Here is a 15,270-nt window from a genome sequence, read left to right on the forward strand (position 1 = left end):
GGGAGGGCATGATAAACAAGGCTGATATGACCAGTGGGCAACTGATCTCTCTATTATATCTTTCTCCCTCTCCTGCCATTTCTCATCCCCTCTTTGCCTGTCTTCAGCTTTCATAATGTGCCGCATATATGAATTCTTTCCCTATATATGTCATTTGGCCCTGAATAAATGGCATTGAATTAATGCTTCTTTCACATTTACAGACACGCATTTCTGTCAGACAGACACCTATTCTTTCTGGCCCATCAACCACAGTTTGTGATCTTCAAAACATAATTCAGTCGTTCTTTCTGTAATTTAGTTATACTTAATCAGAAAAAGACAATCGTTCATAATCATTTGCCAACAAATCTGTATTATTTCATATTAGGCCATTCATAATGCAACATACTGTAATAAGAAATTACAGTACATTTGCAAAGTGTCATCAGAGCAATTACTGTATTTATATGCATATCTTTACGTTTATTATTTTTAAGAATTTTATAAATGAATATGTATTTCTTCGACTATGGACACATACATGTTCCAGGGCAGTAACATGAAAAAAAATCCTTAGCGAGGCAAAATAATATTCATTTTATTCTAAAAATTTTTAAAATGTAATTTACATCACATAATGTTATCGAACAAAATACATTGTTTTGGAGTTGTTGTTTTTTTTTACCATTTTGGTTCATAAAACAACTGCTGTATGTCCACTGTTAGACATTGTTACTAAATAAATTAAATTAATAGTGTGAAAAGTTTATTTTCTAAAAGGCTAATAGTGTACACAGCTTAAGAAACACCCTAATATGCATATCGCTGCAGAATGTTAACAAAAGTTAATACAAATGCTAAAATCCATTACTGCACTGGTTGAAAGGAATACAAACTTCTAAGCTGCCAGCATTTCAAAAAATATTTTTTCTGTATATTATTTAAACAAACAAGATTAGGCAGGTGGATAAAAATATGCTACACTTTTAAACCACATTACAATTAATTAAGCTCCAATGCAAACCAGTTACTTATAAACATGTTTGTCATCTTTCATAAATGAGTGCCACTACAACTATGTCCAGCTCTCTCAAATCCTCCCCTTCACCTCCCTACATCACATTTATCATTTTATTCACTTCAATTTCTCTTTCGCTGTAAGCCCTCACTATAATCAGACAAGAGCCTTTTAGTAATTTTACAAGAATGCTGGATTGAAGTGTTGAGTGTGTGTGTGTGTGTGTGCGCGTGCGTGTGCGTATGTGTAAAGGAAAGAGAGAGTGAGAGAAAGACAGAATGTGACAGGGACAGACAGAGAGGAGTCCTGGAATTACACCCTAGTCAATTAGTGTGACATACGCTGACAGAGACGCTGCACAAAACAAAGCTTGTGGCCACAGGCAGCGTTTTGCCTACTAGTGCAGATCAAATTAATTGTGTCCTGGTCAAGGCAAGTTATTGCATTATTCCCATGGAGAGAAATTAAGAGGCTTGGCAGAGATATTATATGGTTGCTGGCATGAAGGATACAGCAATAGACAAATGATGCATTGTGTTTAGTATATGATAACAGGCTTCCCACACATTTAGAGGCAAATTTCCATGACTTATCTATCATTAGTGATTACTGGACATTCTGTGATTTTCATCTGTACATTAGTAACCAGTCCTTGTAATTAATATATTTAAATTATGATATTTATTATACTGAGAGAGCAATATATATTAAAATTATTTAATTTTTTTGGCCCACATAGGTCAATAATTAGTGGATAATAGACATCTTCTGATTTCAAAAATTTGAGAATTTTCAATATATATTATATAAAATAATCTATTTTAATTGATACATTTTGTGTACATTCCCTGATTCCCTGTTTTGATAAAATTTTATTATGTATTATGTTTCAAAAGTTTGGGGTCAGTAAGAAAAAAAAAAACATTAGTAAGAAAGTTCCATTCATCAAAGAGTACTGAAAACAAAATGTATGGTTCCCATAAACTGTTTAATAATAAGACGCTTTTTCTTGAGCCAAAAAATAAAAATCTGCATATTGGAATGATTTCTGAAGGATTATTATGCAACACTGAAGACTGGAGTAACGACTGCTGAGAAAAAAAATATTTTGAGTTTTATTTTGATTTCCCTAGTGCTATAAGCTTATAGCCCGTTAGCATCGCCAACGCGGCTGCCGCTAATCTCGCTTACATTGCTAATACTCTATTCACACACATTACCGTTGTTTCACTGTTACTTGCATAAATGGCGGATTTGTGTATACCTCTGAGTGCAGGTGACGACACATTCGAGCTGCATTAGGTGCAGCTGGAGCTGGAGCCCGTGGAGAAGCAGATCCGCGACCTGGTGGAGAAGCAGGCCCAGCAGAGAGAGCGGAGAGACCCCAACATGAGCCCTGTCAGACTGGTCGTGGCGGCGGTGTTGCAACAATATAAAGTGATATTCTCAAGAAAACAGGTTACAGGAGGTTTAACTCATTCGAAATACAACTGCTTAATGTTACACTGTCAGATATGCAAAAGAAATCTCTCCTGTCTCTTGCTCTGGCTACTGTGTATAGACCGCCAGGGCCATATACAGATTTCCTAAAAGAATTTGCAGATTTCCTCTCAGATCTATTGGTTAATGTTGATAAAGTGCTAATTGTCGGAGATATTAACATTCACGTTGATAATACAAATGATGCGTTAGGACTTGCGTTTACTGACCTAATAAACTCTTTTGGAGTCAAGCACAACGTCACCGGGCCCACTCATCGTTTTAATCATACACTAGATTTAATTATATCGCATGGAATTGATCTTACTGATATAGATACCGTACCTCAAAGTGATGATGTTACTGATCATTTCCTTGTATCGTGCATGCTGTGTATGTTAATGATATTAGTTATATGGCTCTGCGTTATCGTCCGGGCAGAACTATTGTTCCAGCCACCAAAGACAGATTCACAAATAACCTGCCTGATTTATCTCAACTGCTCTGTGTACCCATAAATACACATGAACTAGATGAAATGACTAGCAACATGGGCACTATCTTCTCTAATACATTAGAAGCTGTTGCCCCCCTCAAATTGAAAAAGGTTAGAGAAAAACGTACTGCGCTATGGTACAACAGTTATACCCATTCTCTCAAGAAAGAAACTCGTAATCGGAGCGCAAATGGAGAAAAACGAACTTGAAAGTTTTTAGAATTGAGTGGAAAAACAGTATGTCCAGCTATAGACAGGCTCTAAAAGCTGCCAGGGCAGAGCATATCTGCAAACTTATAGATAATAATCAAAACAATCCAAGGTTTTTATTTAGCACAGTGGCTAGATTAACAAATAAACATACGCCACCCGATCTAAATATTCCCTCACAGTTTAATATTGTTGGTTAACAATACATAAAATGATCAATCTAGGTTCCAATGTAATTGTATATAAACTGAAACATTGTGTTTTACATTTTGAGGTAAAGATGATATTCTAAGAAGATCAAGTCAGGCAGCCCAGGTGTCTGAGACATTAACCTTTTGTCTTTATGCACTTCCTAGTTAAAAGTTAAAGGTGAATGCTAAAGCTGAGGCTTGTGTCTATGATAATGTGAAGGTATGGGCAATACTGTCAGGCTGATTGGATTAGCACCTATGCATTTGAATGACAATGTTATGCTGATGAGGTCAGGGCTGGGGAAATTCTGGTAATGTTCTGATTCCTGTACTGCATTTGCATGCTTTGTTTAGATTGTCTCCACCTCTATGTATCCCTCCCCCCCTTGAAAGGTATAAACTCTACTGTGCTGAGCTATAGTCAGACTTGGATGACTGCAGCGACGCACAGCGAGTTCTCAATAAAGAGTAACTTCTGCTTGAAAGGTATCCCAACGTCTCCTGGTCACTGCTTCGACGAGGAAAAAGTTTCCTACAGTTTTGGTGCCGTGACCCGGATAGAGCTCCTCACCTGAATCCAGATTGAAACTTCAAGCTCAACAAAGATCTGACTTTATTCCAGACTGAATCTTTCTGTACAACCAAGGGTTGGTGAGTGTCACTCTATCCAAAAGAACCTTTAAGACCAGTACAAATTTGTTATCCTCTGAGCCGTCAGAGAAGAGTTAACAGACAGCTGTAGGGTTTGGTTAACTAAGTAGGAAAAAGTTTCCTACAATATTAATGACTTTATGAATTTCTTCACTGATAAAATAAATAACATCAGAAATACAATAACAAATGTAGATTCTACTGCATCTAGTATTTCAGCTTCATTCATCGCACCCAAAGAAAAACTGCAGTGCTTTACAACTATAGGACAGGAAGAGCTAAATAAACTTATCAGTGCATCTAAACCAACAACATGTTTATTAGATCCTGTACCCACTAAACTACTGAAAGAGTTGTTACCTGTAGCAGAAGAACTGCTTCTCAATATTATTAACTCATTGTTATCTTTAGGTCACGTCCCAAAATCATTCATGCTGGTGGTTATTAAGCCTCTTATTAAGAAACCACAACTAGATCCTAGTGAACTGGCAAATTACAGACCCATTTCAAATCTTCCGTTTTCGAAAGATGCTACCTGTTTCTGATGCAGAAAAGCTAGTTCATGCATTCATGACCTCTAGACTTGACTATTATAATGCACTGCTAGGTGGTTGTCCTGCATCTTCAATAAACAAGCTACAGATAGTCCAAAATGCAGCGGCTAGAGTCCTTACCAGGTCAAGAAAATATGATCATATTACCCCAATTTTACAGTCTCTGCACTGGCTACCTATTACGTTCCGCATCAGTTACAAAATATTATTACTTGCCTATAAGGCCCTAAATGGTTTAGCTCCTGCGTACCTAACTTGTCTTCTACCACGCTACAATCCAACCCGCTCCCTAAGGTCTCAAAACTCTGGACTTTTGGTAGTACCTAGGATAGCAAAGTCCACTAAAGGAGGTAGAGCTTTTTCACATTTGGCTCCCAAACTCTGGAATAGCCTTCCTGATAACATTCGGGGTTCAGACACACTCTCTCTGTTTAAATCTAGATTAAAGACACATCTCTTTAGCCAAGCATTCACATAATGCATCATATAATCTTGTACTGCAGTTATATCTGATCAAATGTACATTATTATTCTTTAACTTGGGTTGAACAAATAATTTTTGCTTAGATGGAACAGCAGTTACGCTAATTATGTCTCTATTTGTTTCTCTGTTTCTGTCACGGGATTAACATCTCGTGGTAACTAGGAATTACAGAAGCTTCAGTCTGGGTCCAATGCTTAAATGATCTGAGATGAGCAAACACCTGAGAAGAGATGATGCCAACCCCTCAGAGGATGCCAACGCTCAGACAACATCCAGAATTATCAAATTTTGCCATTAGTTAAATATATTAAGTTTCTGCAATATATAAATATATTGTGGAAACTTAATTTCCAGTAGAGCTGCTTTGCAACGATTTGTATCGTAAAAAGCGCTATACAAATAAACTTGAACTTGAAAAAAATATCAGCTTTGCCATTACAGGAATAAAAAATATTTAAAAATAGAAAACTATGTATTGTAATACATTTGACAATATTATTGTTTTTCAAAAAAAAAAAAAGTCTTGGTGTCTTTCAAAAACAACAATTATCAACCCCAAAACTTTTAACTGCATTGTATAACACCTTTTTTTTCCAAGCCTGGAAAGCACAATTTAAAACTCCCTGAAATTCTCAGGTCTTCTGTGGGAACCCTGGTTACAAAAACATGCATTTTATCTATTTTAAGCAATTTGTGCTGTCAAAAAAATCTAAAGACTGATCTGAAACATACAGATAGCAATATCTTCTGTAGCAAATTATAGCTCAAAAGGGAATTGTATATAAATAATTACAATTAATTATGATTATTTATATCGGCTGACAGTAATAACTGTAGCAGAATTAAATTGCCATCAACTGATCTGTCCATCCCACGAACATTCAGTGCAAGTTCATATCAACTCTAAGAAAGGATATTTCCTTGGCCACAGAAAATACTTTCCTATTAATGCATCAGAGCATGTAGCGAGGGCCAAAATCGTAAAGAGACATTTAATTTGCAAGGCAGAACCAGAAACTCAAGTAATTTGTGCACACAACTTTTATTAACTAAACACTAATGCAAACTAGTCAAACAAACAAACAAACATACAATCACTCATACATGGGGAAAGGGCAAATGAGAGTTGATGGATGAAACCATCAGGAAACCAGAGAATGAAGCTATGAAAAGAGTAAGTTAACCACCTGAATAAAACCATCAGCGCCATTTATAATGGGGTCTATATCTTATACTAAACCTCTGTTTCGTTTAGTTCAATGTACGATACTTGCAATGCCTTTGGTCACTGAACGAGTGTCCGGATGCAGTCTTGGATGAAAGTTTTGATGGTTTGAAGGTTTGGTGGTGTTGGAGTTCAAGTTCTTCTGGGTTTGAAGGGTGATGAACTCCAAAAGATGTTATTCTGGTTCGGTGGTAATTGGGAGTTTCTTTCCAGGTAGAAAGGGAAAAAGAGCTAAGAAATAGATCTGCTGAGATCCGAGGATCCTTGGTTGAAAGGAAAGTCAAGGCCGCAAGGCCTGGCACAAAAACTTAAGGGTCCAGAAGAGTTCTAGCTCACATCCTCCTCATCCTCTTAGGATCTAACAGAACCGCCGACTGCAGGGGCGTCACTGATGTGAGAGCTTTATCTGCTATAGAGGTCACACCTCTGGGGTGTCAAATAGCCAATGGAGTCCTGAATTTTTGGAGAGAAGGTTTTACGACTCTTTGTCTCTGAACATGGTAATTTGCATAGGTAATTTGGCTGGGTTAATGCACAAACTACTAAAGATTCTTAGGACACTAATATGCTGCATAGGTATCAACATGTAATGTTCACTCTCAATTAGATCATCCGAAGACGAACTGATAGAGACTAAACATGGTACAGCTAAAGTGATATTAACTACTGATCTATCGTAAGCATGTATGAAACAGTATACAATACACAAAAACATATACAAGAACAGTAATAATATACACAATGACCTGATGATATGTGTTCATTCAAAGAAAGGTTTTTCTTTGAACTAATTCAAGACAAGTCCATTTTTATGGCATAATGTTTTTTTCCTAAGGGGAAATTAAGTGAGTTGCTCTGCCTGCTTTCCTTTGAGCAATAAAACAAGTGTTATCAGATGGGTTGCCATGGAACCAGAGGCCTGTTCTGCCTTTCTTAGATGTTAGATGCATTTAGGGGAAGGGTCCACAGACCTTCATAGTTGGCTATTTGGTTAGGTGAGGGTGCATAAGGGATTATTTGTTAAATATAACAAATAGTTGTATGTCTGATTGGTCCAAATGCTACACTTCTGATATAACAAAGCTGAAGAAATACACATCTAGCATTTCACAGCAATTTATCTCTGCGTCATTTTGTGTCTGAAGCCGTGCTAACCTGCGATAAGTACTCATGATCCTGTGGAGGAGGGTGATCTTTAAGGCTTACATCCTGGCAGAAAGGTGTTAAGCGTTCCTTCTTGCTCACCTTTTCTACCTAATCAGGAGCGTCAGACTTCTTGCACACTCACTGGATTATGAGGGATTTCAGCATCAGTACACTAAATAAATGGGATCTAGTCCAAGTGAATGAACAGAAGCGTGTCTGGCTGATGCGTTCTCGCTTCAAGCCAAAAGGGTTTGGATTAATGAAGCCGAGTCTGACTCTCCTTAACTCCCGCCCTCCTTCCGCAGATGTGTATCGGCTCATTACAGGATGAAATGTCAAGGGGTTTTGAAATATTCAATGAACAGGGGCAGATTACCAAGCCGAGACCTGGAACATGTCACTGATACTGAGAGGGAAAGAGACGTATGAGGCAGGTGGCATGACACGGAGGTAACAGGCCTGTGGAAATGGCTGGGATTAGACTGTCGGCCTGCTGAAGAGCCAGAGGAAAACAGAGAAGCACTCTGACAGCTGGGCTAGCTGACCTTTATTAATAGGGATTAATAAAGACTAGCAGCCAATTCCAGCACAATCACCACTGGTAATGCTTTAACCAGGAGGGTCTTGAAGAGAATTGGTGTTAATGAGGTGTATTTGTTGGTTGACAAGTGATGAATGTCCACTGGACATAGACCTTTAACTTTAAAGGGATAGTGCATGCAAAAATGAAACTGTCATCATTTATTCACCCTCATGTTATTTCAAACCTTAATGAGGATCACATAAGAATTTTGATGATACTGAACAAAAAAAACCATACCCTTCATTAATCTGAATGAAAGAAAAGACATTCAATTTCTTGTTATCAAGTTAAAGTCAATTTCACTGAGCTAATTTAATTGGATTATGTCAAATTAATGCACTTTAGTAGTTTTAAGTCAATGTCATTAAATTGGTCAAAACACAGTTTACAAAGGATTATTTAACTAATTCCATGTCAGTCCAACTTAATTTGGTTTATTAAGGATTAGTGTCACTATAGACATCAATAGCACGTTAGCATGCCAAATATGATTTTGTTTTTAAATTATATGTAAAATTTAATCTAAGGTTTACCTCATGCATGAATCCACAGTAAAAGCTCCACTCTTCAGCACAATATAAATACTGTAACAAAAATATCTTCTGCAGTACATCTCTAACATAAATTAACACTGAATATGGCCTTTCTTTAAAGTCTTGCCAAATGGTCCCATGCAAAGTATGGAAAAATAAGTTATAGAATTAAAAGAGTAGAATTTAACAAGTTATGTCAGCAAAAATAATTTGCATAGTTGCAACCTAAAAGGATTAATTAAACTGTCATTTTACAGATTAAAGTGTACTGAACATGAATAAATGTTTAAGAACTGTGTTAACAGAACTCATTTTATTTAAAGAAATTGAAAAGCAGTAAAAGTCATAATTTTCAGAGTACAAACTAATTTTCAATGTACATAAATCTTATTTTGTGTTCTGCAGAATAAAGAAATGCATACAGGTGAGCATACAACATGAGCGTGATTAAAAGATGACAGAATTCTCAATTTCAGGTGAACTATCTCTTTAAGTGCACTCTTGGCTAAGCAGTTTACTTTGATTGACTTTTAGAAGGTCTAAAATAGAACACATAATTATTATGATGGAAAGCCTCCTTCTCTTCCTCCAAACATCTAAAGACTGTTAATATGCTATTTCAATTCCATCAGCTATATCCATTTTAAAACATCAAGTAAGCAAATCAGACCTTGATGATGAGAAGTTGAATTATTGAAAGTTTGTTTGCGTGTATGTCCTTGCCGGCAGCTGCACATCATACTACGGATATTGTTCTGAAATGTCCAAAGGGAAGCTCTTTTTTTGATGCCCTCAAGTGAAATGAAAAATGTCAAAGTAATTTACTTGTATTTTCTCCATTTTTGAATGCAAAGACATCGTTTCTTCCTGGAAAATTTGAAATTTCATACGCAGGCTCTTTTGAGTCAGTAAGAACATTCCAGCTCATATAATTTTGTGTGATACTAAACAACCATTCTGATGATTCCAATTTATCACAGTTATATCATATTGTATGCATTCAGTGATCTTCATCGCTTCCACAGACCCCAGAACAGAATGTGCAGATTGCATGGAGATGAAGGATTTGAGTTTATATTTTAAAATTCTGACTTTATTTGCGCAATTCCGAGATCATATCTCACAACTCTGATAAGAAAAATCAACTCGTCATTCTCTCTTTTGAGTTTATATCGCACACTTCTGGCATTTTTTCCCCCTCAGAATGGACAAACTCGCTATTGTTGAATTAAATCGAGTTATAAATTGCGAAATACGATATATAAAGTTGCATTTGTGAGAAGTTTTATTCAGTGACTTAGTGTCACAAAAATCATTCTAATTAACAGTTGTGTTAATTAGTAACTGTGATTATGTTTTTCAGGATCCTTTGAAAAATAGAAAGTTCAAAAGAACAGCAATTACATTGTTACAAAAAATGTATGCCACTTTTGATCTATCTATCTATCTATCTATCTATCTATCTATCTATCTATCTATCTATCTATCTATCTATCTATCTATCTATCTATCTATCTATCTATCTATCTATCTATCTATCTACCACTTTTAGTGTGATACTGATAGCATCATGAGGTAAAATATTGCAATATTTTGTAAAATATTTTTTCACCCTTTTCAATTTTGAGTCAATACTGTGCAAACTAAATATTAATTTCTTATTATCAGTATTATAATCAACCAACCTGCTCTCGGGACATCACCATTTAGTGTTTAAATGCCCATATCTGTCTATTTGGCAGTTATGCCACACAATTTTAGTTTGCTGATCTCCAGTGGCAAAATCAATCAGCTCTTTGGCAAACATGTCACATAGATGTAGAGAGCAGTGCATAGTAACAGTGGCAGAATGACATATCTGTACTTGTGCCAGGACTGTGTGGATAAAGGACTGCCTCTCATATATACATAAATATATATACCTGCCTTGACTTCATGAGCACTCTGAAAGAGAAAAAAAAATATGAGGGAAAAAGAAAGGAAAAGTAAGGGCGATGAAGCCGTTTCTGCACAGTGTTCACATTCACCTGATCTTGTGCCTGTGAGAATCAAATCTTTTTTGGTGCTACTTTTGCACACTCGTTCTGGCACACGAACACATGCTCTTGTATTTTTTATGTTTAGTGGCTGATGATAAAACAGAAGTTGCTTTTGCTGATGGCAAGAAGGGCTTAGAGGTGAAGGCATGTGCTTTACACAAGTTAGCTTTATACACTATCGCTCTGCATACACACACACACACACACACACAAATGTTCCCACACTGGCACTCTTTTGCCTGAAGGCTTGTGTACAGTACCTCTCTCTATACTCCTCTCTCTCTTGCTCCCTCCCACATTCGTTCTCTTTGTTTCTGGCCCATTACTTCTTTCTCACCTCACACTGTCTCTCTGCTGCAATAAAAATCACAACATCGTAATGACCAGACCACCCCCCCCCCCCCCACACACTTTCCCACACCACCACGCCCCCAGCTTCCTCCCACTCTCTGCTGCATAGATGAATCTGGGCTAACACAAACTAGCACTTTATAATGAGTAATCCTCCAGGGGGCTGGTCAGGGGGGTTATCTAAAGCAAAGCGATTATTTTTCCCTCTATTTATGCAGCAGACAAAGCATATTGCTCTAGCACGTCTGCCACTCGTCATACGCCATGTACGCCTTATGAAGGAAACTCGCATGGATTGCCTAGGATCGGCTTCCTGAATTCCAATGCGCATGTGTCACATGCGTTTAATGTCCCAAAACCCTCTTATCCAGTCTTTCCTTTACCCTGTTAATGATGTCGCCCGGCTGAGCGAGGCACAATGCACATGAAAAAGAAGAGAAGAGGGAGGCTGACCCACTTCGAAGGGTTTCCCCTACAGCTCAGCCTAAAAGAGAGCTGACACAATTGGGCCACTGTGACACTGCTACTGCTGCAACAGTTGTGGTGTCAATACCAAAAGTGCACACACACGTCGCGCACATGCACACTCCCACAGATCCATACAGATATCTCATTTAAAGGGACAGTTCATCCAAAAAAAAAAAACATTATTTACTCACCCTCATGTGGCTTCAAACACAAATATTTTCTATTTTACTTTGAAGCAAAAATATTTTGTTATATATAGATTTGATACATTGACAAATTGATAGTTTTTACATTTTATAAATATAAAAAAATAAAAAAGTCTATTAGTCTTAGTAGGCTAATCTGTTCAAAGTCTTCTGAAGCTATACAATGGCTTGACTAAGAAAACAAAATGCCGCACCAATACCAAAATCAAATACCCTTATTACTGACCGATAGTCTTCCTCTTTAGTCAGCTAGATAATTGAGTGTGTTTGTATTGGTGAATGAATCAGTCAGATTTGTGAGCAAATTACAGGCAAAATCACTGTATTTTCATGCACCTGTCAATTTTGAGATTTAGGGCTTTTTGGCTTTTCATGGTACTAAATATTTTTAGACTAGTGGAAATAAAACATTATTTTAAATACACTTTTAAGTGTTCCTTTTATAGCACTTTATCTATTTCTGTCTGTAGATTTAAATTACAATACATATCTTTCAATACATATCGTCCTTTTGGACCCTTTATTTTTAAGAGCTTTTAAGGTATACATTTTATTAGTCCATGGATTCCCTAGGAATCGAACCCATGACCTTAATGTTGCTAGCACCATGATTTTGAGCAAGATGAATGTATGGAAAAAAAATAGAGTAAATAAATATTAACAGAGTTTTTATTTTTGGGTGAACTATTCCTTAATCCTATTATCTATAAAGCACTCCCACAGAGAGTATATCTGCACGATGGACTAAATGAGATGCTATACACTGCATGTCAAAAACTAGCTAATTAGTCTGTTTAAAATGCATCCATTTTCTTGGATCTTTTTCAAAACATGTCAATGTGATCTACAGTCTATTACTGTTGAATTCCTTGTTAAAAAAAGCATCTGCCCCCCTCTCTAATTGTACCTGCATATTAGCTTTAATGCACCAGTTGTTTTCATGATTTTAGAATGCACTAGACTAAGAGCAGTAGCCATGTGACCCTTTTAAAAGACAACCTTGTAACTAGCTGATTGAGCTTAGCACAAATGGCACCTTGAACACTGGCCAACAAAAGAAACAAAATCAACAAATGAATGCTGAAGAGGGAAGAGTGCTATCTGGAGCTAATTCCTACAAGTCAGTGAATCACTGGTCAAATCACTGGCAAAAATGGACCCTAATGAGAAAACAAAGCTGATAAAAACAAGCTCGAAGCAACAGGTTCTTTGCACACAACTTGCAGCCTTCTAATTCAATTCCACAGATGCACTGCCATCCGTTGACAAGGTCCATAAAACACTGGTATGTTTAAGAATGACATTAATGTACTATTAATCACAGGCATTCAGGATAATGCACCTGTGCCATAATCGAATCAAATCTTGTTGACGAGTTCGAGGACAACATCATGGAGATTCAGGAAATTGGAAGAGGCAAGGGTTTACAGAAGCTCCTCTTATCGTAACAGGCATAATAAGAATAGAATAGAAAAATAACCTGAGAGTGCTTTGTACAACCTCTGAGTCAGTAAAATGCAATATTATGACAATAACAAAAGACAATACATCTGTTTCAGTACAAGGGGATTTTAGAAAATATGCTGATAAACAGTAAAGGAGTCTGTAATGTACCAGCAGAGCTCTAGGTTTGGGTCTTTGTTCTGTAATCTTCCCATTTTGCAACTGCAATAGGCCTGAATATTTAATTGGTAATATATTTCACAATACAATGTTGTTGCACACTTGACAAAAAAAAAAAAAAAAAAAAAGAAAGGAAGAAGGAATATGCTGCATTTGTAGATATTTTAAAATTTTATAGAGGACACAAGGGAAAACAAGTTTTGCATGTTTCTGCAATAAAATCATCTGCATGGATTTTCCATAGTGAAAACACAATCAATATTTATCAAATCTCATTGAGGCAGGTTTATTGAACAAACTTGTGATTTATGCAGAAATGAAAGGATGACTCTACAAAGAAAATTATTTTTATGCTAATATCAGGCTTAAACTGTGTCCAACAAGAACCTGGAAAAGTTTTCATCTAGTGCTGATGTTATAAGGTAGAGCTGGCCAGTAAACAATATCAGACAGAGATGAATGCATGGAGTAAGTTTGTCCACCCAACTCAAACACTTGTAACGCTCACAGTGTTTTCAGCATCTGATGTCTCAGTATATGAGGATATGAACACATGAACTTCACCTCCAAAGCTGCTCTGAGAGCCACTTCACAAGATTTTCAGCATGTCATTTGAGAAAAACTATTTTCAAATACACATTGAAACTTAATAATAATTTGTTTAATGTTTTCAAGAAATATCATACAACCAAGATATTTTTTTCCAACCACGTTATAAAAAATTGTATGACAAAAAAATAAAAATGGAATGTTCTGTTGCAAATTAATTGTTATATTTTTGCATTACATTTTAAAAAATTGATTAAATTGTTAAAGTTGGATTTGGTGTCATTAGACACCATTTTGACAATACATTTTTATTAAACCACAAATTCAGAAAAATTCAGAAAATTCAGAAAAAATAAAATGGATTTCATAGGGCACTAAACTAAAGTTACCGTACTTTGTGGAGTTTAATTGTGAACAAACAAGTTATGTTTGCATTCATTCTTGTGGTCTAACAAACATGTGGAAAGCATTTCCTTCCCCATTAATGATAATTTGATAAATAATATTGTGATAATATTTTGGCCATACCACCTAGCCCTATTATAAGAGACCAGACGGCCATGAGGAGTTGTTTGTTTTTAATCCATCATGAATCATACATATTTGCACTATTTGAAGCAAAGCAATCATACCTGCTGATTCAATACACACAACTCATCACGAAGCTGAACAGAACAACATAACAGACAACCTTAATACAGAAACACCAGCAGATAAATAATTATGGGCAAAAGAGGATTCTATTGTTTGCACTCTATTCTTGTACTTAATTTTTTTATAGCTATGAATTCTGCATGGAGAAAAAAAACAAGAAAATGACATTTCTGACTCACAACAAACTGTCTAAAGTGGTGGTAAAGCAAAAAAGAGAGAGAGAGAGAAAACTAAAGTGTGTGTGTGTAAGAGAGAGAGAGAGTTGAAACAGAAGGTCCAGTTGTAAGAAGTGAATTAGAACCCTTTTCATTGATCCACTATGCACTTGAGTTGACAGATCTGAGACGTGCCCACCATCTCCATTCCTCAGTTTCTGGGGACTTCACTAGAATCTTTCTACTTCCTTAACAGTGTCTCATGTAGCTGTCTTTATACATAGTATCACTGCCATTCAGTGGCATTCTTGATTATATCGCAGTACAGTTCTCTCCAGACAGACTGAGTTACAAAAGTGAAAAACAAAAGCTATTTCATGGCAAGGTGGCTCTGAGGCAATGTGCTTGATTTGTGTGGGTTGTTGTAGGTGTGGTGTGTGTGTGTGTGTGTGTGTGTAAGAGCGCACATAAACTTAGTCTTCCTCTTAGAAATCAGACATGAGTATAAGAAATATAATTTGGAGACTGTCATCCATCAAACAATGAGGTTGTTCTACTCATTGAAAGGAAACAAAAAACATGTAGAAACGGTGAGATTTTTTGCAGGGATAGGCTTTCTAAAATGCGTTGAATCCAATATGATGCAATACATCACAATGATGCCACAAAACCA

General features: G+C 36.4%; 1 protein-coding gene across 1 annotated transcript in view; it reads right to left on the reverse strand.

The window, feature by feature from the left end:
* LOC306879623 (gamma-aminobutyric acid receptor subunit gamma-3-like) overlaps positions 1 to 15,270 on the reverse strand; it is a gene marked incomplete at both ends in the record, with an annotated part of 126,322 nt that overhangs the window by 107,523 nt on the left and 3,529 nt on the right. The gene's annotated exons all lie outside the window — the stretch shown is intronic.

The sequence above is a fragment of the Barbus barbus genome, assembly GCF_936440315.1.
Source record: "Barbus barbus genome assembly, chromosome: 13".
NCBI lineage: Eukaryota > Metazoa > Chordata > Actinopteri > Cypriniformes > Cyprinidae > Barbus > Barbus barbus.